Source organism: Trachypithecus francoisi, unplaced genomic scaffold, assembly GCF_009764315.1.
Source record: "Trachypithecus francoisi isolate TF-2019V2 unplaced genomic scaffold, Tfra_2.0 Lachesis_group11, whole genome shotgun sequence".
NCBI classification, from domain to species: Eukaryota; Metazoa; Chordata; class Mammalia; order Primates; family Cercopithecidae; genus Trachypithecus; species Trachypithecus francoisi.
The window spans coordinates 25,909,487-25,933,483 of NW_022681456.1; the positions used below are offsets into that span (position 1 = coordinate 25,909,487).

Genomic DNA, 23,997 nt, shown 5'->3' on the forward strand with positions numbered 1-23,997 from the left:
TTTTTCCCTTTGCTTGGTTCCCTTTTACTTCCTACCTGCTGATTCATTTATCTTCTTCCCACACTTCTCGAGCATCAATTGTGTGTTGTGGTTCTTCTGGAAACTACGAGGGGATTAAAACAAGTCCAGAATGGAGCTGTCATTGAGGCACCCAGATTCAAACATGATTTGGCCACATCCTACTGCCTTTATTACATTTGGCCACATCCCACTGCCTTCCCAAAACAAGGTCTTCCTCTTGGCTGTGTGGCCTGTGTGCAATGGTAATCCCATTTCTGCCTTTCTCATTCCCAAAGCATCCGTCTTCAACAGGCATTTGCCAAAAATGACCATGGTGCGTGTTTACAGTAGCTCAGCAAAGAGTTATTCATCTAACCAGAAAACATCACAACTCAGAACCACAATGAGGAGCTAGATTGAGAGTCACCTCCAAGCACATGGTCACCTCCAGCACATGGGTTCCTCTAAGTCCTAAGACAAGTCCACAGGGATCCAGGGGAGACATCCCTGAGGCAAGTTGGGGTCCCCAAGGAGCAAATGAGGAGACAGAAATGAGCATAAAAGGAATGTACATGGGACACACACATACACACACACTCTCTCTCTCTCTCAAGGAAGTGTTCTTGGGCTCAACCCCAGTGGCAGGGAAGGGTGAGAAGCAAAACTGGACAAAGGGAGAAGTTAGACTGTGATGCAGTCTCAACAGAGGCCTCAGCCCATTCTAGTGGTTGTTAGCAAGCTAGGATGGCGCTTCAGCGCTGTCCTAAATTGGTGCAGGGGGGCTGGGCTTTTATATCCCCACATCAATCAGTCCCTGGACAGGGGCTGCCTAGGGAGAGGGGTGAGACTTTGGCCCAGAAGCTCTCTCAAACAAAGTCAACTTCCAAAGGGGACTGAAAGCTGACAGCTGCACCAGCAGCACTCCCCTCAGCTGTGGGGGGAGGCCCTTCAGTCCTGAAGGGGTATCTGAGCAGTGCATCTCCATGTCCAAGACAGTCCAGGTAGTAGCCACTGACTCTTTTTCTTCGTTGAAGAGCAGAAAAACACACAGCAGTGGTGAGATGTCAGGCTCTGGACTCAGATGGGCCTGGCTCAAATGGAGAATCTGCCCCTTATACCTCTGGGCCCCTCACCTGAAGAACAGGGCTGCTGAGAGCACCTTGCACACTCAACACAAGGGTTGTAGGGTTGAATAAAACAACAAGTGAACCTGGCATATAGTAATCACTCAATAAAAGGCAGCTCTGATCATCATTACATAACTCAGAATGAAGGAGAAAACTGTTTGCTCTGGGCCACAGCAGTAGTATTTGTTTCTCAATGCTGAGAACCTATACTGCTATACTGCACTCCGGGAGTTAAGGGCAGGTCTTTCAAGGGTCACAGATGAATCATAGCATCATGCAATGCCAGGGCTGCAAGGGGCCTGGGAATCTGTTCCGCTGGAAGGTGGATAGATGGCTGTAGGTCTGCTTTCCTTCTAAACTGCAGCCAGACACAACATTGTGAGGTGTTAGAGTGAATATAAGCCCATTGTTCAGTTAAGAAACTTGAGCCCAGAGAAATCAACCTATTCCAGAGTCATGGAGTAAGGAGTTTGCAGCATAAATGCAAATTCATTTATTCATCCATTCATCAAATATATACTCAAGGCCTACAATTACGTGCTGGGAACAGTTCTGGGGACCAGAGATGCAGTGGTGACAAAACAGAGAAAGCCTGGCCCTCCTGGAGTTGAGTGAAACAAAAGAACCAAATATATAACACACACCCTGTGAAGGAAAATATGGCCAGACGAGAGGACAGAAGGGGGATGGCTGGGTCGCAGGGTGGTGAGGGAGGGAGAGGAGGACATGGCATCTTCCAGGAGGTGAGCAAATACCAGACAGAAGTGAAGACGGGGGCCATGGGGCTGTCTGGGGGACACCATCCCGGTAGAAGGAACCACAAGGGCAAAGGCTGAAGCTGAGAGTTGCTGGTCTTATTCAAGGGATAGCAAAAAGGTCCCTGGGCCTGGAGAGTGACAAACAAGAGATGGGGGACAGGGAAGTGGGCTGGAAAAGCAGCCCAGCCCAGGCAGGATGGTACAGAGCCTCAGTCAAGGCAGGAACTCTGGATTCAACTCCCAAGGTGATGGGAGGGAAGCCTCTGCAGGTTTGAATAGGAGACACCACTGAAGGGTATAGGATTCCAAGGCAGGAAGAGAAGTCCATAAAGAACAATTGTCCAGCTGGGAAGACGGCAGTGGAGGTGGAAGGGAGGGGATCACAGAAACGAAGCGGTAAGGAACCTCAGAGACCATCTGGCCCAGGTCTGGCCTCCAGCAGCTAAGTAACGAACATCACTGTGCTACATACCAGGAACCTGAGCCCAGAGACTTCGAGCCACCTGCTAAAGGCTCCACAGCCAGTGAGAGGTAGAAGGACACCAGGCCCCTGGTCTTCTGCCCTGGAGGTGCCCCACTGGCCCAAGGGGAGGACACGGCCCTGGTTTTGTTGCTGTTGTTTCTGCTGTCATTTTATTTATTTTTATTGATGATGATGATGATTTCTGAGACCAGGTCTCACTCTGGTCCTTCAAGTTAGAGTGTAATGGCACAATCTTGGCTCACTGCAGCCTTGATCTCCTGGGCTAAGGTGCTCCTTTTGTGTTCGGAATTGGTGGGTTCTTGGTCTCACTGACTTCAAGAATGAAGCCGCGGATCCTTGGCGGTGAGCGTTACAGTTCTTAAAGATGGTGTGTCAGGAGTTTGCTCCTTCAGACATTCAGATGTGTCCGGAGCTTCTTCCTTCTGGTGGGTTTGTGGTCTTGCCAATGGGAGTGAAGGGGGAGACCTTCGCAGTGAGTGTTAGAGCTCTTAAAGGTGGCCCATCTGGAATTGTTTGTTCCTCCCGGTGAGGGGGTTTGTGGTCTGGCAGTCTTCAGGAGCGAAGTTGCAGGCCTTCATGGTGAGTGTTACAGCTCATAAACGCAGCGTGGACCCAAACAGTGAGCAGCAGCAAGATTTATCGCAAACAGCAAAAACACAAGGCTTCCACCAGTGTTAAAGGCCACCCGAGCAGGTTGCCCTTTTATTCCCTTATCTGGCCCCACCCACATCCTGCTGATTGGTCCATTTTACAGAGAGCTGAATGGTCCACTTTACAGAGAGCTGATTGGACCATTTTGACAGGGTGCTGATTGATGCATTTACAATCCTCTAGCTAGACATAAAATTTATCCAAGTCCCCACTAGGTTAGCTAGATACAGAGTACTGATTGGTGTATTTACAAATCCTGAGCTAGACACAGAGTGCTGATTGGTGTATTTACAATCCCTCAGCTAGACACAAACGTTCTCCAAGTCCCCACTAGACTCAGGAGCCCAGCTGGCTTCACCTAGTGGATCCCACACCCGGGCTGCAGGCCGAGTTGCTTGCCAGTCCCACGCCGTGCACCCGCACTCCTCAGCCCTTGGTCGGTTGATGGGACAGAGTGCCACTGAGCAGGGAGCGGTGCTCGTCGTGGAGGCTCCGGCTGCACGGGAGCCCACCGCGGCGGGGTTTTGGGCATGGGGGGCTGCAGGTCCCGAGCCCTTTCCCGCGGTGAGGCAGCTGAGGCCTGGCGAGAACTCAAGCACAGCCCCAGCGGGCCGGCACTGCTGCTGGGGGACCCGGCGCACCACTGCAGCTGCTGCCGCGGGTGCTAAGCCCCTCACCGCCCTGGGCCGGTGCCGCCGGCCGGCTGCTCTGAGTGCTAGGCTCGGCAAGCCCGCATCCGCACCCGCCGGAACTCACGCTGGACTGTGAGTGCTGCGGGCAGCTCCAGTTCCCACTCGCTTCTCTCCCTCCACACCTCCCCGCAAGCAGAGGGAGTGGCTCCGGCCTCGGACAGCCTAGAGAGGGGCTCCCAAAGTGCCATGGCAGGCTGCAGGGGTCCTCAAAGCGCTGCCAGAGTGACCCCGAGGCCAAGGACGTGTCCATAGTGAGGGCTGCTAGCATGTTGTCACCTCTCACTGTCACCTCAGCCTCCTGGGTAGCCAGGATCACAGGCACATGTCACCACACCCAGCTAGTTTTTTGTATTTTTAGTAGAGACAAGGTGTGGCCATGTTGCCCAGGCTGGTCTCAAACTTACGGGCTCAAGTGATCCTCCTACCTCAGCCTCCCAAAGTGCTGGGATTACAGACGTGAGCCATGGCACCCAGCCACTACTGTTATTTTAAAGGGAAGCCCTAATACTTAATGGCTTAGTGTTTCCATTTCAGGGAGGTTCCTCAGTTCAGGAATCTGCTTGCTAAATGGGTTCTCTGTGTGTCACGTGACCAGAGGAAGCCAAAAAGAACCTTTCTCCAAAGCCAGCTACTTCCTCCATAAAGCATTCATTCAGGGCCCAAGAGAGAAAACAGTCAAAGATCTCAGGTGAGTTTGGGTACCAGAGCATCAGGAAAGATCAAATTATTCACTGTAGAGGAAAGCTACTCCTAAATGGTTTTTTGATTAGCTGATTTTTTTCCATCAGAGCCGTTGGCATTCATCAACACTCTCAGATGTCCCTACCAACACAGGCTTCCTCAAAGGCTGTTCCTAAATGTTTCAGCTGGGTGGTGCCTGTAGGAAAAAATATGAGAAGATTCAGGGCCCATAAGCAGAGAAGCCACTAGCTTGAAGCCATCTTCCTCTGCCCGAGCCCAGAAAGCAAACGCTCCCCTGGGGTTCACTTTATGTATATAAAGCATGACTTTCAGCAGGGCAGCCAAGAATCCTGGTCCCAGCGGATTGGGTGGTACTACGGAGCTCACTTTGAAAAGGCCAGGAAGGATGAAAGCACTCAGGAAAAGGGCCTCCCCTGGCCCCAAAGTGCAAAGATTTGAAAAGCCAACTTTGAACTTGGTGTAGGAGGGTCCCAGCCTGGGAGGGGGACACGGGGAGACAGAAGTGAGCCGGCCTCAAACCCAGCCTCGAAGGGCAGGTGAGAGATCCTGCCCAGCAGGAAATGGGAAATGTAGGTTAGACAACTAGGGCAGTTCTGAAGCCGGAACTGTGTCTGTTGCGAAGTCAGGTAGGCGCTGTAAGATGTAGGAAGTAGAAAAAGGAAAGGACCCAGCAGACCTCAAAGCCTCCGATTTGGAAAAGAGAGCAGAGGGGAGAACAAAGAAGTGCTCTGACCAAGCAGGAAGAGGGTACAGGGCACTAAGGCAGACAGAGGGGAGGCTGCAGCTACCCCCAGCCCCCTTCCCTGCCCACTCCCTCTGTAGGTACAGAACTGAAGATTCCAGAGCCCTCCCACCATGGAGACTCGGTGGGCTCACCCTGGGAGGGCTCACCCAGGCCTCTGCCCAGGAGACACACTAACAATTCCACTGGAAAGTCCTCTCCACCTCCCACGTGTCCTGAACTGTCTGCACGGAATCCACTCCAGCACTGATCCTGTCTGACTTTTATTTGCTGGGCTCTGCACTCAGTTCCCCTACAAGTATTTACTGAGCATGAATGGAAGGTGCCAGGCTGGGGAAAGTGCAGGATGCTGAGTTACGGGGCCATGCCTCTCTCCATGGAAGAGAAAGTGCAGGGTCCCACAGCCCAGACACCTGGGCTCCAGGGTCCGGCTCCATCACTTCCTGACTGTGTGACGTTGGGCACATTCCTCCAGCTGACTCAATTTCAGTTGCTTTATCTATAAGATAGAGGAGCTTGGAGATGGGAATGTGGGATGAATACGCTGGAAAGGCAAGCAGGGGTCAGGTTAAGGCCTCTGCATAATATCACAGCTGCCATTTATTAAGCATCTACTACTGTGTGTCTGGAACTGTTTTAGATGCTTTATGGATATTATCTCTAAACCTCACAATCACCCCACTTCCTCAAAGGAAAGTGATGCTTTATATACATAAAGTGAACCCCAGGGGAGTATCTGCTTTCTGGGCCAAGGCAGAGGAAGACCGGTTCAAGCTAATGGCTTCCCTGCTTATGGGCCCTGAATCTTCTCATATATTTTCCTACAGGCACTACCCAGCTGAAACATTTAGGAACAGCCTTTGAGGAAGTGTAGATGGGAATTGCTCCATCTACGCACACAGATGCAACAGTAAGTGGGAGAAAACCTGTGCTTAGCACACAGTAGGAGCACCATCAACCAATGCGGAGTTCATTCATTCTCCCAACACATATTTGTGCTTGCTAGGTGCCAATGTTGTTCTAGGCCAGTGGTTCTCAACCAGAGGTGATTTTGCCTCTCCCCCAGGGGACATTTAGCAATGTCTGGAGGCATTCTTTTTGAGAAGAGGGGGTGTTACTGGCTACTACTGGGTAGAGGCCAGGGATGCTGCTTAACATCTTACTATGCACAGGACAGCCCCTCACAACAAAGAATTGTCTGGGCCAAAATACCAATGGTGCTGAGGTTGATAAACCCTGCTCCCGGCACTGGGGAGACAGCAATGTGCCAAAGAGGCAATGTCCCTGCAGCTCACATCTCAGAACAGGAGACAGATGATGAACAAAGACTATAATAAGTCAATGTCTACAGGTCCACTGGTTAAAGTGCTACAAAAAATAAAGTAAGAAAAGGAGGAAAGAGAATGATAGGGTCATCAGGGACATAGGGGACATTTGAGAAGAGCCCGGAGGGAAGCAAGGGGGTGAAGCTGTGGCTGCCAGGCATGATAGACAGAGGCCCTGGGGTGAGTGTATCCTCAAGTGTGGCAGTAAGTCCACGCGGCTGAGCTCAGTGAACACAGAGGCAAATGGTTATAGAGGATGTCAGGGGGTTATTATGCTGATTTAGTCATGTGGACACCTTATGGCCCTCTTGGTAATACACTCCTTGAGGATGCAGGCTCTATCCTACCTCTCAGTGCCATACACTTGCTGGAACTAAGCTGAGAAAGACGCCAAGTTGAATTGAATTTTGGCTCAGGGGAGGCAGTTTCCTGTATTATGAAATTTACATGAGATGAACTATCTCCGCTTTGCTCTGGTTTGGGGCAGGAAATGGGCTTAAATGTACTGTCAGCTTATGTTCTTGTATTCTGTAATTATTGCTTGGCTTTCCTTTATGTGTTTCTGGGGAAGGAGGTGCAAGACCTAATGCTGGTCCTGCATACAATTTCAACACTGTCCTCTTAGCCTTAATGAGAAGATATATTCATTCATTGATCCAACAAATAGGTATTAAAGATGACAACAGGGCAGAATTGGGATGATGCAAAAGTAAATCAAACACAGATTCTTCTCTGAAGCAACTTACAGAAAATATATCTTCACTTTTTCATATATAGGTCTTCACTATATCTTATATTACAAAGTGAAGATACTTTGTCATATAAGGTACAAAGTACCAAATAGAATGAATAAAGAACTATGAAGAAGACCGGATGAGTACCTACAGAGCAGGAGAGCAAACAGCTTACATCTCACATGCTAATTCTCATGAGTAGCAGCTGCCTAGAACTGTGTTGAGAAGGATCCTGAAGTCCTATCTGAGCTCAGTCAGAAAAAGTGCTGTGCTCAATTACTTATGTCTGCCATGATCACAGAACCCCAGTGGCAGAAGTACCAAGTATTTTTGCCATCCAAGCTGAAATGGAGATCAAATAAGTGGAAACGGAGCTTGAAGAGTAAATTATAGCCTTCCTCTTAACGTTTAACACAAAAATATAGCAAGTATACTGCACTATTAAGATGGAAATGGAGGAGGAGTAAAAAACTCAATTTCATAATCTATTTTGAGCGTACATTTATTTACCTCCTTAACTCCAGGAGTATTTAAGAAATGAGAGAGAAAAGCAAGGAATCCTCTGCTAGTAAAGGAATAACTACAAAAGACTAGGCCAGACTTTACTGCTTAAAATTGGAGGGCAACTGGCTCTGAAACGGAGCCCAGCTCTGGGCATCTGGACTGAGAGCCCCTCCCCAACCCATCTCCATACTTCTCCCCTAAAGCTTCATAGGAGCCTGGCAGGACAGCAGCTTAGTATCATCCTAGAATGAGATTTGCCAGTCAAATCCTTCCATTCCAGGGACTAGACAGACAGTGTGAGGATGTTTAGCAACAGGTTTGGGGCAGATTTTCTAAATCTTTCTCTCCAATCCGTCAGCCTGGCAGAAGCAACATAGAGATGGGATTTAGTCTCATTCTGGCACAGCACAGTTGCAGAATGATCTCCCTGCTTGCTACTCAAGCTGGAATCAAGCCAGAGCCTACACACAGGTCCCTGGATCCAGAGAGGAATGAAATCGCTTTATTAATATCATAAGGTTGGGGGGAAGGGAAGAGTGTTCTGATCGGCTATGCCAGCAGTAGTTCAAAACACAATCCAAAGGGAGGAGGAGAAGTGGGGTGGGTCAGGCCAATGCCCGCTGAGATAAATGCCTTCTGAGGGCTGCCATATAGGAGGAGGTGGTCACCCTTCTTGGAAGGTGATAGCCTTTCTTGGCCAGTGTGCTGGGTCGAAAAGAACTTTTGGATCCTCCTGCCTAGCCTGACAGCCCTTCAAGGCTCAGCAAAGGTATCAGCACAGAGCCACAACCAAGGGATCAAAAGCTTAAGTCACAAAAGTGTAAAAAAAAAAATCCCTTTTTTGAAAGGCAGCCAAAGAAGCACCTTCACAGAGCTGGCTTTGCATAGCCTTTCAACCAAACTATTTCCAGCAGCACACGCTCAGCAGTCCCACCAGGCCACGCAGCCCAGAGCACGGCTGCAACACTTCCCATGCTTTCCTCAAGCCTGTGACCCAGAGACCATGCTTTGTCTTGATTTTATCTCTATTTTTTCAGGGGAAAGGGCTGAGAGAGGTAGGGGAGCCAGGCAGAAATACTGTGTTCCTAAAGCCCATGTGAAGAAATGCCCAGGCCAGAGCCGCACTCTGAGGACTTGTCCAACATTCCTGGCCAAGCATCTACATCTACCTTTGTCTCCAAGCCTGTGGGGCTGATTGGCTGACTCTGGAAGAGGAGAAAGTGTGTGTCCCTGGAGACCTCTGCAGTGCCAATGGAAGTGTGCCCATTGGTGGGAAGGCCAATGGGAAGCTTCCATGAGCCCACATGGGCCACCATGGGGATACACAGAAAGAACTGAGGAGAAGTCATCCATTAGCAGGTGAGAACAAGAGACAGTGACATTTGGGGGATCAGGAATAATGTGTTCCCAATGTATACCTGTCTTGGTGATGCCTGGGGAAAACCACTTACTGTTAGAGTTATTATTGTCTGGTGACAATGATCAAAGGGAAAATAACGTTTACTGAAAGCTATGCTTTTACATATATTCTAGCATTTAACTCTCACAGAATTCCTAGGAGATACATATCATCATCCCTGTTTAATAGATGTACAAACGGAGGCTCAGGGAGGTTGAGGAAGTTGTTCAAGTTCACATGGCTATAAGTGGTGGAGCCAGGACCAAGCCTGGGTTCCTCTGACCCCAAGTTTCACATTAGTTTCATTATGCCTCACCACCTCCCAGCATTACAGGAAATCATCAAGGCTCCCCTACTCAGAACACACCAGACAAATTCTGCCAAACAAAACTCATTCTGTTTTATTTCTTGAACAATAAGGTGCAGAGAGCTCAGAAGAGAATAAAAGCTCAGGGAAAAAAGAAAAACATGTTTGGGCTGGGTACGGTGGCTCATGCCTATCATGCCTATAATCCCAGCACTTTGGGAGGGCAAGGTGGGTGGATCGCCTGAGGTCAGGAGTTCGAGACCAGCCTGACCAACATGGTGAAACCCCGTCTCTATTAAAAATACAAAAAAGTAGCTGGGTGTGGTGGCGGGTGCCTGTAATCCCAGCTACCTGGGAGGCTGGGGCAGAAGAATCGCTTGAACCCGGGAGGTGGAGGTTACAGTGAGCCGAGATCACACTATTCCCTCTAGCCTAGGTGACAAGAGCAAGACTGTCTCAAAAAGAAAAAAAAAAATGTTTGAACCTGATTTATAATAAAGGTTGCATCTCATCTCAATGGGGAAAGGAATGGTTCTATAATGTCGAGAAAACTGGCTCACTAAATGAATTTGGATCCCTCTCAAACACAATATATAAAAGTAGACTCTAAGTGGATAAAAAACCTAAATGTGAAAGGAAAATTACAAAGCTAACAGAAGAAAGTGAAACAATACCTTTGTGAACTTAGGGCATGGAAGGTCCTCTTAAATAAAATCCTCAAGGCACAAAGCAAAAAGAAAAAAGAAAAAAAGTTGGTAGATTTGATTACATCAAAATTAGGGCTTCTGTTCAACAAAAGACACTGTGGAGAAAGTTAACAGAGAGGTGGCAGAGTGGAAAGTGATATTTACAATGTCTAAACACAACAAAGAATTAACATCTAACTACATATGTAACTCCTATAAATCAATGGGGAAAGAAAGGAAATGCAATAGAAAAATGGTCTGTAGATATGAATAGGCAGGTCACAGAAGTGGAAACCAGAATAGTCAACAGGCAGATGAAAAGATGCTCAAATTCATTAGTAATAAGATAAATGAAAATGAAAGCAATGAGATTCCACATTATACTCAACAGATTTGCAAAATTACAATGTTGAGTAATATTGATTGTTAAACAGGATATGGGTAAATGGGAACCCCTCTGCACCACTGGACTGGCATAGTAGTTCCAGAGACTCACCTAGTACTGATTATCAAAACCAAGTTTGTATGAACCTTGTGACCCAACCAACCCACTCCTGAGTATAGATACTTGCATGGGGTCCATATGGGAACAAGTGAAAGGAGATTCATGACAACATTATTGTTCAGGGTAGTGGGGAATTGGAAGCAACTAGTTGCCCATCCCTAAAGAACGGATAGACGCAAAATATGATGGGTGCCTACTATGTGATAGTCATTACACAGTTCACCAAATATTTCCAGTGTTTCCACCTCTTAGATTCATAGTAGGCTTGCAGTTCCCACCACTTTTAAAGTGGAGAATGGCCATGAGACTTGTTTTGGCCACTTCTGGGCAGGCTTTAAAAATCAGTGTGCTATTTGTCACCTTCTGGACAGAACCTTTAAGAGCCAATGTGTGATTTGCCACTTGCTCTTCTCTCTGCCATGTTGAATGGCAGAGGCTCCATCAGCCTAAGTCTCCAAAGCAAAACTCTTATTAACGGGATGGATATGTAATATGGCTAAGCAGTAAACCTGCGTAATTTTTAGCTGCTAAGATTCTCATGCTATTACTGCTGCATAACTTAACCTATCTTGATTGAACCAACTGTGCAGCTATTAAAAACAATAAGCTAGATTTACAACCAACATGGATAGATCTTGAGAACATGGGTGAAAATGGAAAGATCCGAACAAGCTCCTTTGTGCAATATCATTTCTATAAATCAATAACACACACACACACAAAGCAATTTTACATGTTTTACAAAGACACGTACCTGTCCAAGAGCATATATTAAACACCTTGGATGAGTACCTACAGGGGGGTGGAGATATAGACAAAGAGAAAAAAGTGAAGATCTAAAATGAGGGAAAGAGGCCGGGAGCGGTGACTCACCCCTGTAATCCCAGCACTTTGGAAGGCCAAGGCAGGCAGATTGCCTGAGCCCAGGAGTTCGAGACCACCCTGGCAACATGGTAAAATCCTGTCTCTACTAAAATACAAAAAATTGGCCGAGCGCGGTGGTGCTCGTCTGTAGTCCCAGCTACTCAGAGGCTGAGGCACAAGAATTGTTTGAGCCGGGAGGAGGCAGAGGTTGCAGTGAGCCGAGATTGCACCACTGCACTCCAGCTTGGGCTACAGAGTGAGACTCTGTCTTAAATAAATAAATAAATAAATATAAAATATTAATAAAATGAGAGAGAGAGCCCTTGCATGATGATAAAATGTCCGTGAACTTCTGAGTATGAATAATTCAACCCTCTATTGTATCCAAGATCCAAAACAAAAAGGAAAGAGGAAAAGGTGTAAATCATTTTCTTGGTTGACTTCAGTATGCATTTTAAACTCTCCATGCCAATCAGTCTTCTATAAGCACAGAATTTCCTTTTCCTCACCAAATTTTAATCAACTTGGATGTGTTTTCACTTCACAGCCTCTATGGTTACCACCCCCTTGGTATGAAGGTACAGGTGCATACCATTCACAGAAGCTACTGCCAATCTTCCACTTCACTGTGATCTGAGGGAAGGCACTGTCCAACAAAGGACAAAGCCACAAGCAGTCTGGAGAGACAAGAACCGGGCTGTACCAACTGCGGCAAAATCTAAGCAAATCACCTGTGTCCCAACTATTTGGGGAATGGTTGGGGGCTATGCTCCAGCTGCCTGACAGGATCTCAGCAGAGAACAAATGGTCAACTGTCACGGCCAAGTGGGGAACCCTACAAGCTCTGCTTGAGCCTCACCTGCAGGAAGTGATGCAAGGCTCTCAGTGGAGTGCTTCTGGCAGCCTGAGTTTGCAATGTCCTTCCTTCCTGTCCCCAGGATACCGTGGGATCCTTTCCAGAAAGAATAATCAGTAATTCAGATGAAAGGAGTCACTTTCCTTCTCACACATTAAAAAATATGTATTTTCTGTTGATAGGGTGCCAATATAAACTCAATGTGGATTATAAAATTGTATTTTCCACCCCATTTTCATTTTAATAGTAAACCATATTTGCTAAATATCCCAATTAGAGGCTGAAGAAAAACCATGCTTCTTCACTCTTAAAGCTGGATTTTCACTAATTTGGTCGCTAGTCAAGGGTTGAAGAGAGATGGCAGCTCTCAAGCCTACATGCTGCCCTCCTCCTAGCCCACTCCCCAGCAGACATGACTAATCAATCTTTTCTCCTAAGCCTGAACTTCTCCTGCAGCCTCAAATGGTATTCTCCAGAGTTGTCTCCTGGTGTTAGGTTTTTTTCTTTTTTACGCTCTTCTCCCCTCCCCCCACTTTTTTTTTTTTTTCCTTTTAAAGGCTTTAGAAGAGGAGGAAAATGTTCACTCTTCTATTCTCAGGAGAATAATTATATCCAGAGACCTTATGTATGATGCTTTCTCTGGAAAATAGTTGTTTTCAAGGTCCCTGACTTCCTCTCTTAATTACTCAATCAACAGTCATCTGTGAACTGCCTACTGTGTGCTGGTGCTTAGGGTGCCAAGCACTGAAAGACACTGATAAAAGGTTCAAAGAGGCACAAAACAAAAAGGGGCCAACCAGCTGGGAAGGCAGGGTGTGGCAGGGTAGGGAAGGCTTCCAAGAGAAGGTGGCACATTCTCAGCAGCCTTCTAGAACAGTGACTGTGGCCTGAAAGGTGCTCATGGCAGTGATGCTATCAGGGATGTGTGATGTGTTCTCAGGATATGTTATCCCTTATCTGGGCTTCATCAGCTCCCAGGGGTGCCCCCCATCGAAGCCAACTGTTGGTGGATTCCAGTGTGAGGTAGTTTCTGGCAACTAGCATTCCTTTAGAGGCTGTCAAATTCCATGAATGCTACCCAGCTGTGAATAAAGTCTAACTTTTCACTTTCTGGTGGGTCAGTTGCCTAGGTGGCATCACTCACTGCAGCAGGTAGGGTCATTCACTGCATTGCAGTTGTCTGTTAGGATCTGTGCAGTGCCAAGCTGGACCTATCCGATGTCACAGCACATCTCCTCCCTGGCCCCTAAAATTCCATCCCATCATGAAAATGGCACTTTAGGAAGGAAAGAACATGGTGGGACAGGTTGGGGGTCATAGCAAATGACATTTACTGCACAGCCCCTACATACCCACATTGGTAGGTGCTTGTCTCAGCTCATTCAACCCTCCACAACTTGGGAGGCAGGGAAGAGCTGAAGAAGATACCCAAATAATCTAGTACAGCTGGGTTAGGATTAAAATCTGACATCATTATGAAGTTGGTACAGAAAAAAGGAAAACACCTATTTTTTGTGTCTACTGTGTGTATTGTGTCCATATATGTGATTTCCCTCATACTCCCAAAAACTCTAAAAAGTAACTATTATTCATTTTACAGATGATCAAGTTGAGGGTTCAGAAAAGTTTGCTCATCATCATCATCATCATCATCACACAAATAACAATTACTATCCATGAACACTCAACTTTGTATCAGGTTCTGCAAACACTATCTATTATCTTATTTAATTATCACAGCAACCCTGTGATGTGGGCACTGCTACAACCACTTTAACTGTGAAGTCACTGAGTCTAAGAAAGGTTAAATAACCTGGTTAAGGCCATACATTCAGTAGGTGTTAGCTCTGGAATTCAAACTCAAGGCTGTCTGACTCTAAGTCCATATTCTCAAACACTGCCAATGCTACCTCCCAAATGTGTGCTATGTACTATGTGCAGAGTACTGGAGCAACCCCTGTGACAGAGTGCAACACCTACTACCTCCCAGGGGACTCCATTTGGCCTCTTTGCTTGTGTGGAAGTTATTCCTTAGATCAAATCTTCAAAAGAAGAATAACCAGCTTTAATAAAATTTAAAATAATACTTTGGCAGTGCCAGCATTCGGCAACAATAGCTTACACTTACACGTACTGCGTGCCATGCAGTCTTTCAAATAAGCACTAGACATATGGTGACAGACATACTGCTGCTCACCAATATTCCTAGTATCCCTCTGCTTCTGGGCCCTTTCCATCAACACAGATTCATGCACCGCAACCTGCTTTGGCCAATGAAGTACAAACAGTGATTTGTGGTTTGTGATTTGTATCACTGTCATCAGAAGTCTTTGAGAGCCAAGGCCAGGAGTGGTGGCTCACACCTGTAATCCCAGCACTTTGGGAGGCTGAGGTGGGTGGATCACCTGAGGTCAGGAGTTCAAGATCAACTTGACCAATATGGTAAAACCCCGTCTCTACTAAAAACATAAAAATTAGCCAGGCATGGTGGTGTGTGCCCTGTAGTCTCAGCTACTCAGGAGGATGAGGCAAGAGAATCGCTTGAACAAGGGAGGCAGAGGTTGCAGTGAGCTGAGATCACACCACCGCACTCTAGCCTGGGCAACAGAGAGAGACACCATCTCATTTAAAAAAAAAAAAAAAGTCTTTGAGAGCCAGTAAATAATTTTCCATAATCTGTCTTCCCTTTTGCAGCAAGAATGGAAGCATGTTAATATGAAGGGGCTGTAAAATTGATGCAGCAGGGAGTATGTCAAGCCAACACATGGAGGGTAACTGCTCTGGGGTCACTGGTCCTTCAAAGGAATCTGCATGAGTGACAAATACACATTAGTTGCATTCAACCTCTGAGATTTGGGATTTGTCTATTACTACAGCATAACCCAGCTTATCCTGACAAAATCCTCACAATAACTCTATGCTGGATGCGCTGTTGTTATCCCCACTTTGCAGAAAAGAAACTAAAGCAAAGAAGAGTTGGGTAACTTGCCTAAGATCATATAGCTAGAGGGTACAGTCAACTGTGAGTCTCAAGAGTTAGGACTCCAGAATCCACAAACTTAATCAGTATTCTATATTTCCTCACCCACCTTTTTACCAATCAGATATACTAATGCATGAATATGTAGATCTACCAATTTCTTAGTATACCTTAGCCAGTCTTTACAGAATAAGAAAATTATCACAACATGTAATTTTAAAAATACCAACATTTCTTGCTTTAAACAAAAAAGGAAAAAAAAAAAGCCTAGTTTCAGCTTATATGGCAATTAAAACTAAAAATGGGTTACAACAGAGGTGGCTGCTCTTTGGGGAATTGCCTAGAACAATGGAAAAATGCTTAAAGAAAAACTCAGTTTCTCTTTCTGTATTCAATTTCTTAGTTTACACGCTAAAGGGCAACAGACACAAAAGTTTAATTAGTGTTCTCATCCTCCCCTCCCAAATTATATGTTTTCTTTCTAATCAAAAATTATTTCTTTAACAGATTCATTGTTTTCTCCCTAAATTCAATTTGATCCTTAATGAGGCACTGCAATCCTTAAGTCAAAATGGAATCATGAGAAACCTCACTTTGTGAACTCAAGTGTGTCTCTCTTAGTTCTCCAAGAAGCAAGGACACTTGTCAAAGTCCTCTGTTGTGTGCATTCCATCATAATTGCTGCTCATGGCAATTTAGAACACATGGGGAAGTGGTTCTTTCAAAAGCAATGAATGAATTTCATGGGAACAAGGCTGGGCAGAAGGCCTGCCCCAATGTGGTGAGGGGCATGCCATTTCAACCTGGGGACAATGACAAGCTGGCAGTCTGGCCTTTTAGCTGGATCTTCCTCTAAGTTTAAGGGTTATCACCCTTTCAAAAGTCTGGTGATGCTGATGCGGGGGAGGGGGGGCAGCTTTATCATGGCTGAGTGATCTCTGGAGTCAGACTGCCTGGATTCAAATCTCAGGTCCCCCACGTACTAGCGAGGGGAATTAGGACAGGATCCTTAATTCTCTAACCCTCAGTTTCCTCATCTACAAAATGGAAATGGACAGAATATCCATCTCATTGTTAGAAGAATCAGAAGAAAAGATGTATGAAAAATGTCCAGCATAGTGCTCAGTACAAATTAGCTATTTTTCTTTTTTAGACAGGGTTTGTTTTGTTACCCAGGCTGGAGAGCAGTGGCATGATCACAGTTCACTGTAGCCTCAAACTCCTGGGCTCCGACGATCCTCCCACCTCAGACTCCTAAGTAGCTGTGACTACAGGCATGTGCCAACATGCCAGACTAATTTAAAAATATTTTTTAAAGACTGGGTCTCACTATGTTGCCCAGGCTGGTCTCAAACTCCTGGCCTCAAGCAATCCCCCCACCTTGGCCTCCCAAAGTGCTGGGATTACGGGTGTGAGCCACTACACTGGGTCTATCATTTTTGTTGTTATTATTAGAGAACAGTATTCCCCTCTCCTGATGTTTCCTGCCACGTGGAGGGACATCCATTTGTATGATATTCCTGGCATTACCCCCTTATGTCTTCCCTGGGGAGGTGGAAGGCCTCATCTGGTTAATGAGTTTGGGAAGAGAAGCTGGCAGGCATAGCTGAGCTCATCCACTCATCCTCCTTGGGAGCCAGCTACCAGCAGGAAGCAAGCATTCTGCTGAACTCCAGCATTACCATAGTTCCAGGTTGAGGTCTACTGTTTCCTAGCACAGCCCATGAGTAAGTACTTACACCTGCTTCATTGCAGGGTTCAGTATCAGGAAACCAACTGTGGCTATACCACTAAGCCACTCTTAGTCTGTTTGGGTTGCTGTAACAAAATACGATAGACTGAGTAGCTCAAACGACAAACATTTCTTTTTCACAGTTCTGGAGGCTGGGATCGTCCAAGATCAAGGTGCCAGCAGAGTCAATGTCTAATGAGGGCTGCTTTTCTGATTCACAGACGGTGGTATTCTCATTATGTCCTAACATGTTGGAAGGGGCAAGTGAGCTCTCTGGGGTCTCTTTTTTTATAAGGGCACTAATCCCATTCATGAGGATGCCACCCTCATGACCTAATCACCTCCCAAAGGCCGCACCTCCTGATACTCTCACATGGGGGAAAACTCAACATGCGAGTTGAGGTGGTGGGGTGGGACACAAACCTTCGATCGACAGCAGCCATGTTCTACAAAGCAGCCTGTATTAGTAATAAAAGCAACATTTCCATCTCTAACTCCCTGACCTGCCCCCTGTCTACATCAGCTATATCAGAACTAGTATAGAAAAAGGAGGTATTATTTATCAGGTCCTCTCAAACCTCAATGGTTGTCACTGCAACCTTTCTGGAGGGCAATCTGAAAGCCTTTTATGAACTGGCTGATCAAATCCAGCAATTCCACATTTAGGAATTTATCCTCAGAATATCATGAATCGTATACGAAAAGTTACGTCGCAGAATAATTTACCCCAGACTGTTTATAGAACTGAACAATGAGAAACAAGTAAATGTCCAGTATTACAGAATTGACCACAAAACATCACGCAACCATTTTAAATGATGCTGTCAAAGAGTGTGCCATGACATGTAAGGACATTCACAATCTGACAAACGAAAAAAGCAGACACAGACCGTTATGTACAATATGATTCTATTTTGTAAGGAAAAAACGTAAATGCATGAGAACATTGGGAAAGGCTATAATACATCAAGTTGTTGGTAGTGTTTAGCTCTAGATGGTGGAAGGATGGGTCAGTTACATCTTCCTTTCATCGCTTATGTGAATGCTCTAATTTTCTCTGATGTATGTGTAGTCAGAAATATGAAAAGAAGGTATTTTTTATTTTTCAAAAAGCCAGGTGAGGCCAGGTACAGTGGCTCACACCTGTAATCCCAGGTGTTACTCCTAAAATGCTGCTTTGGGAGGCCAAGGCAAGAGGATCTTTTGAGCCCAGGGGTTTGACGCCAGCCTGAGCAACACAGTGAAATCCTGTTTCTACAAAAAAAAAAAAAAAAAATTAAAATAGCTGGGCATGGTGGTGCACGTCTATAGTCCCAGTTACTCAGGAGGCTGAGGAGGAGGATTGCTTGAACCTGGAAGGTGGAAGCTATAGTGAGCCAGGATCATGCCACTGCACTCTAGCCTGGGCAACAGAGCGAGACCTTGTTTCAGAAAAATACAAAAAGCCATGTGCCCAGTGACTAATGGAGAGAACTCCTTTGGTGAGCACAACCTCTGCTTCTTGCCTTCCAATGGGCCTGGGTCCCCTTTGGAAACAAAGCCATTAGGGAAATAGGACTGTGCATCTTCCCTGACTTTGCCAGTTAAGAGGCTGATAGCTCAGACTCTGCTCTGAAACTTGGGGCACTTGTGGGACAGTCATTGCTGACTGTAGGGGAGGGGGGAGGTGATGACCAAAGCAAGGAGCTTAGAATAGAGAGCATATTCAGGAAATGGGAGCCTGGGATTTTGGGGTCTTCACTGCCTACAGGTGAAAGTCCCAACTGCTCAACATCTTACATCTTACCCCATTGGCTGGGCTCCAGTCCAGCAAAACTCTTACTGTTCCCCAAATGGTCCATACCCTAATCCCTCAAAGCCCCTGATGAGCTGTTTCTTCTCCTCACCCTTCTCCAACCACTTTCCATCTCTTTCTGATGGACTCCTGTTTATCCTGCAAAGCCCAGATCAGCTATCACCTCCCCTGGGAAGCCTTTCATTACCTTCATTCCCATTGCATGTTGTTCAGACACTGATTATATCAGTGAACATAAAATGTGATAACTATTTAGTTATGTGACTTATTCTTACCAGCCTGGGGGTTCTCTGAGAGCAGTAACTATCTCTTATCACTGGACTTTATAACCCAGCATAAGTCTGGCACGTGGTAGGCACCTTTTTATAAAGTTTTGAGGTAGGAAGAAAAGAAGAAAGGGATGATGACAGTTAGAGAGAGAAGGAGAGAGGGAGGGAAAATAGGAAAGGAAGGGAAGAGATAAAATTGGCAAAAACCTGGTACCAAACTAGTGCCCAAACCATAGGCTGGCAGCTGACGATGAAAGGAGCAGAGGCAAGTGGAAAGGTCCCCAGCTTTGGTTCAGACTGAGAGGGGATCAAACCCCAGTCTTGGGCAAGTTACTTAAAGTTTCTGAGGCTTGTTTATTTTGTCTGTAAAATGGGAATTTTACAGACAAAGTTTAGAAATGAGGTCTGCACAGTGCCCAGCACATGGGATGGGGTCAAAACCTGAGAGCTATCATTTGGTGACTCATGGCTGCACTGAGTACAGTCCATCAAGACAAAAACAAAGTCCTAAATAACACTCAGGGCTGCCTGGTGACAGGCTGCAGTGCTCATCTCCCTAAACCTTTCATTTTAAAATGACATAATGTCCGAGGCGGCTGTAATCTCTGCTATCCAGTTTCTGCTCCCTTTGGAGCCAGCACACCACCGGCATCCCTGAATTTACCCAGCAGCAGTGTTCTTGGAGCACCTGGAACCCCGAGCCTGGAGGCAAGGCTGGAAAGGGAGCAGGTGCCTAGAAGCCCAGAGGATGCACGGCAATCTCATCTGTACCTAATTAGCAGTCAGTTCTCCTTTCTGGGCCTCAGTCTTCTCATCTGTGAGATAAGAGGCCTGGACCAGATGTCCTAAGGGTCTCTCCACCCGGACAGTCAATGATCCCATCTCTTGGGCATCAGCCCCACTTCCCTGCCTCCTACCTTTTGTCCTCACAGTTGCCCAGCCGTCAATTTGAGCACAGGCACCACCTCTGACTTGTTTTTAATTAGTATGAATGTCAACTTCCAGATGCTCAGATGATGGCATTTCTTAGGATTAGGAGGTCAGGTCAACAGCGACACCCCTTCTGTCCCATGCCACACCTGCTGCTGCCTGCGGCCTGCCAGGAACACAGGATGGGACAGCAGACTCTTTGAGGGGAGTCACGCCTGGCCTGGCTGCTACAGAGAGATGGCTCCCACATTTTAGTGGGTTTCAGAATCCTAGGAGACCTCCTTAAAATAGATGGTGGAGGCCGAGCGCAGTGGCTCATGCCTGTAATTCCAACACATTGGGAAGCCGAGAAGGGTGAATCGCCTGAGGGTGGATCAAGACCAGCCCAGTCAACATGGTGAAATTCCGTCTCTATTAAAAATACAAAACTTAGCTGGGTGTGGTGGCACGCACCTGTAATCCCAGCTATTCGGGAGGCTGAGGCAGGAGAATCACTTGAACCTGGGAGGCAGAGGTTGTGGTGAGCTAAGATGGTGCCACTGCACTCCAGCCTGGGCAACAGAGTGAAACTCTGTCTTGAAAAACAAAACAAAACAAAAAATAGATGGTGGACCCCACCCCAGAGTTTCTGATTCACTGGGTTTGGGGTGGTTTAGGGACCACAGTTTGAGAATCGTTATTTGAGACAGGATTTTAAACCCCACCCCATTACCTGCCTGAACTTATATCCTCCACTTTCCCCTCCGCAATGCACTCCAGCAGGCCTCCTCGCTCTTCTCCAAACACACCAGACACATTCCTACTTCAGTGCCTTTGCACATGCTGTCCCTGCCGCTTAGAAAGTCCTTCTCCAGGTATCTGTAGAGCTCATTCCCTCACTTCTTTGGAGGTCTACTAACATGCCACTTTCTCTTGCCACCCCGGCAAAAATCACAATCTCCCAACACGTATATCCTCGTTCCCCGGTTTATTTTTCTCTGTAGCACTTATCCCCACCTAACAGGCTATCTATTTTATATTACAGATTGCATTTATTTGTGTCCCTCCCCCTCCACCACTAGAATGTGGATTCCATTGAGGGCAGAAGATTTTCTCTGTGCTGTTTACTGCTGGACCCCAGAATACTGTCTGGTTCATTGTAGGCAACTTAATATTTGCAGGAGAAAGAGAGAGAAGAACAGAAGGAGAAAGGAAAGGGAAGGAGGGAAAGAAAGTAGAAGGAAGGAAGGAAAGAAGGAATTTCGCAGACATGTAATTTTTTTAATAGTTGTAAGGGATCGACAACATGGGTGCCAACTGTGTTATTTTGCCAAATAAGGACTTTAAGAGCCCAGAAATACCAACTACCATCTCTCATCCTATTAGGGCCTCACAGGGCAGACCAGAGGCTGCTGAGCACATGTAGCCTGAGTGAATGGTCCCCCTGGAGTTGGGTGCTATGCAGCCCACATGATGCCATGCACGCTCTGAGCACCATCATTTCATGAAAGAAAGGATATTTTAGCCCCAGTAAAATATAACAGAGTGACAGAGAAGGGTCAGTAAGCAGACTTCACTTGTTTTAATTTTATAATTTTTATTTTTTTAGAGATAGAATCTTGCTCTGTGGCCCAGGCTAGAGTACAGCGGTATGATCATAGCTCACAGCAGCCTCCAACTCTGAAGCTCAAGCAATCCTCCCACCCCAGCCTCCAGAGTAGCTGAGACTACAGGTGCATGCTACCACAAGCAGCTAATTTTTTAAAATGTTTTGTAGAGATGGGGGTCTCCCTATGTTGCTCAGGCTGGTCTCGAACTCCTGGCCTCAAGCCATCCTCCTGTCTTGGCTTCCTGAGTCTCTGATATTACAGATTTCACTTTAAATACCAGCTCTGAAAGCCTGGGGCATTGGGTGGAGAACGATGCTGAGGCCATCTCTGGGATGCCCACAGTGGAGCAGTTGGTGGAGGTGGGAGCACAGGTGTGCTATACACTTGCCATTCTTGCAAAATATGTCCCATAAATGCTGGGCAAACAGATAAGTGGCATTTGCCTGCTGAATATGTCCATAATATGCTGGCTGTCTAAGAGAACAAGTACAGTGACATTTCAAGACATTATCCAATGCACAAGCAACTTCCCAAGCTGTAATTCACGAGATTCCTCAGGGTCCTCTAAGCTCCTAGAGGGCAGAAACTTATCTCTGTATTACAGTTAGCCTTCAATCAGTAGGTGTTGAGCTGATATTTTTTTTTTCCTTTTTAAACTCAGAAGTTAAGTTCCAGCTTCAGTGGCAATGCCCAGATGGTCTGATTCTGAAGGACAAGAGAATTCAGTGGCATAAGCCCAGAGCTTGGCATGTAGTAGGTTCTCAGTAAACTTTGGCTGGTGGGATCACTGACAGATCTTCTGACTCAGACAAATACTAACCACGGCTCTGTGGTGTTGACTGTTGCTCAGTCTTTACTGCTGCATTTGCTTCTAAAGGAGATAGTGCAGAATTTGCCTGGAGTATTGCTGGGATTTATGAGAAAGCTAGAGAAGACGGAAAACAGCAAGTGCTACTCAGGGTGGAACCCTTTTAGCTAAAGAAACAGCCTGATGAGGGTTAATTTTTCCATCAGGGATCAAAGGGATGGGAAGGGCTGTATTAAGATGATGGCATTCACAGTCCTACAAATCAAGAGCTTGAGACACCTGGAAGGGCTTCACACGGAGAATGGCAGGCTCCCAACCTCTCCACAGTGGTCACAGCATCATAGCTCCTAAGTACTCTGCTCCCGCGGTGCCGGGCCCCAGCTCCCAGCCAGCCTCCTCATCTTATCAAAGAGGATTCCTTCCGATCTTCTCCATAAGGAAGGGGAAGTGCCACTCATTCTTCATCTTCCCCTTGATAACTCCATACATTCCGTCATCCATTCATTCATCATTTACCAAGTGCCCATAATGGATCTCTATGGTACCTGGTGTAAGGATACCAAGATGAATAAGACACAGACAGAGCCCACTTATGATGAACCCATAAGCAAATCCCCGTATATCAAGCCATTTCCTACACCCAAGTGTGGATCACCTATCGTTGGGCAAAGCTGGTCTTAGGTGGTATATGGATAAACATTTTTATTGTGAGTTATGTGTTTATTTATTTGAATGTGTATTATAAAAAAATAAAACTAGCACATCAAACCCTCTGTGTTACAGGCTTTTTAAAATGGGACATGTTTTTGCTGAACAAGAAATATTAAAGATGATTTTAATTAAAAAATTAGCTAAATAATACCACAAGAGTAGAGACAACTTATGAAGGTGTTACACAAATAATAGGTTTAGGACGCACTGGTAGTAGATGAAAGCACAGACGGTGGGTTCAAAGTTACACTTGGTTAAATAATTTGCTTACTCAACAGCAATGTAGTTCAACAGGGCTGCTGCATACCAGCAGTACAACTAAACAAATGATTTAACCACCTGTGACCTTGATTTCTTCTCGCATAAGTTATTATGTCTATTTCATGGGTTCTGATGTATGTAATAAACCTGGTAGGTACAATTTCATTATTATTTTATATGTTTACATCATATTCTCCCTGAGCCTGTAATAGAAAGTTGGAAAATTGGAGCATTCAAGGTATGGACAGTGGGGGATGAGGGTGGCAGTGCTCAAAACCCCAAGCTGCAAGCCTGCCATGAAAAGATGAAAAGAGATAAGGGAACAAGAAAATGGCTTTATTTGTCCATCCAAGGAGTTTCTGGGGCTCCCTGATGAGACAGGAGACAGCTGGACACTGAAGTCTCAGGGCTCCCAGACAACAGCTGTTCCACGTGGTCCAGTCCCCACCTGCCTCAGTGGGCTGGGGCCCACACACACTGCTTCCCAAGAATGGTATGTCAGAGCCACGGCACAGAGAAATTCTAATCCCAGGTGGGTCTCCACCCCAGGAAGGCTGCAGCTCATAGACGGTGAGCCCAGCTCTGC

General features: G+C 46.2%; 1 protein-coding gene and 1 non-coding gene across 3 annotated transcripts in view; both read right to left on the reverse strand.

Annotated features, from left to right (window-relative positions):
- BTBD11 (BTB domain containing 11) overlaps window positions 1–23,997 on the reverse strand; it is a 340,401-nt gene that overhangs the window by 279,313 nt on the left and 37,091 nt on the right. The gene's annotated exons all lie outside the window — the stretch shown is intronic.
- On the reverse strand, window positions 4,488–4,570 carry LOC117091227. Its single transcript, XR_004440336.1, has one exon. It is a non-coding gene; the product is annotated as a small nucleolar RNA SNORD74 (small nucleolar RNA).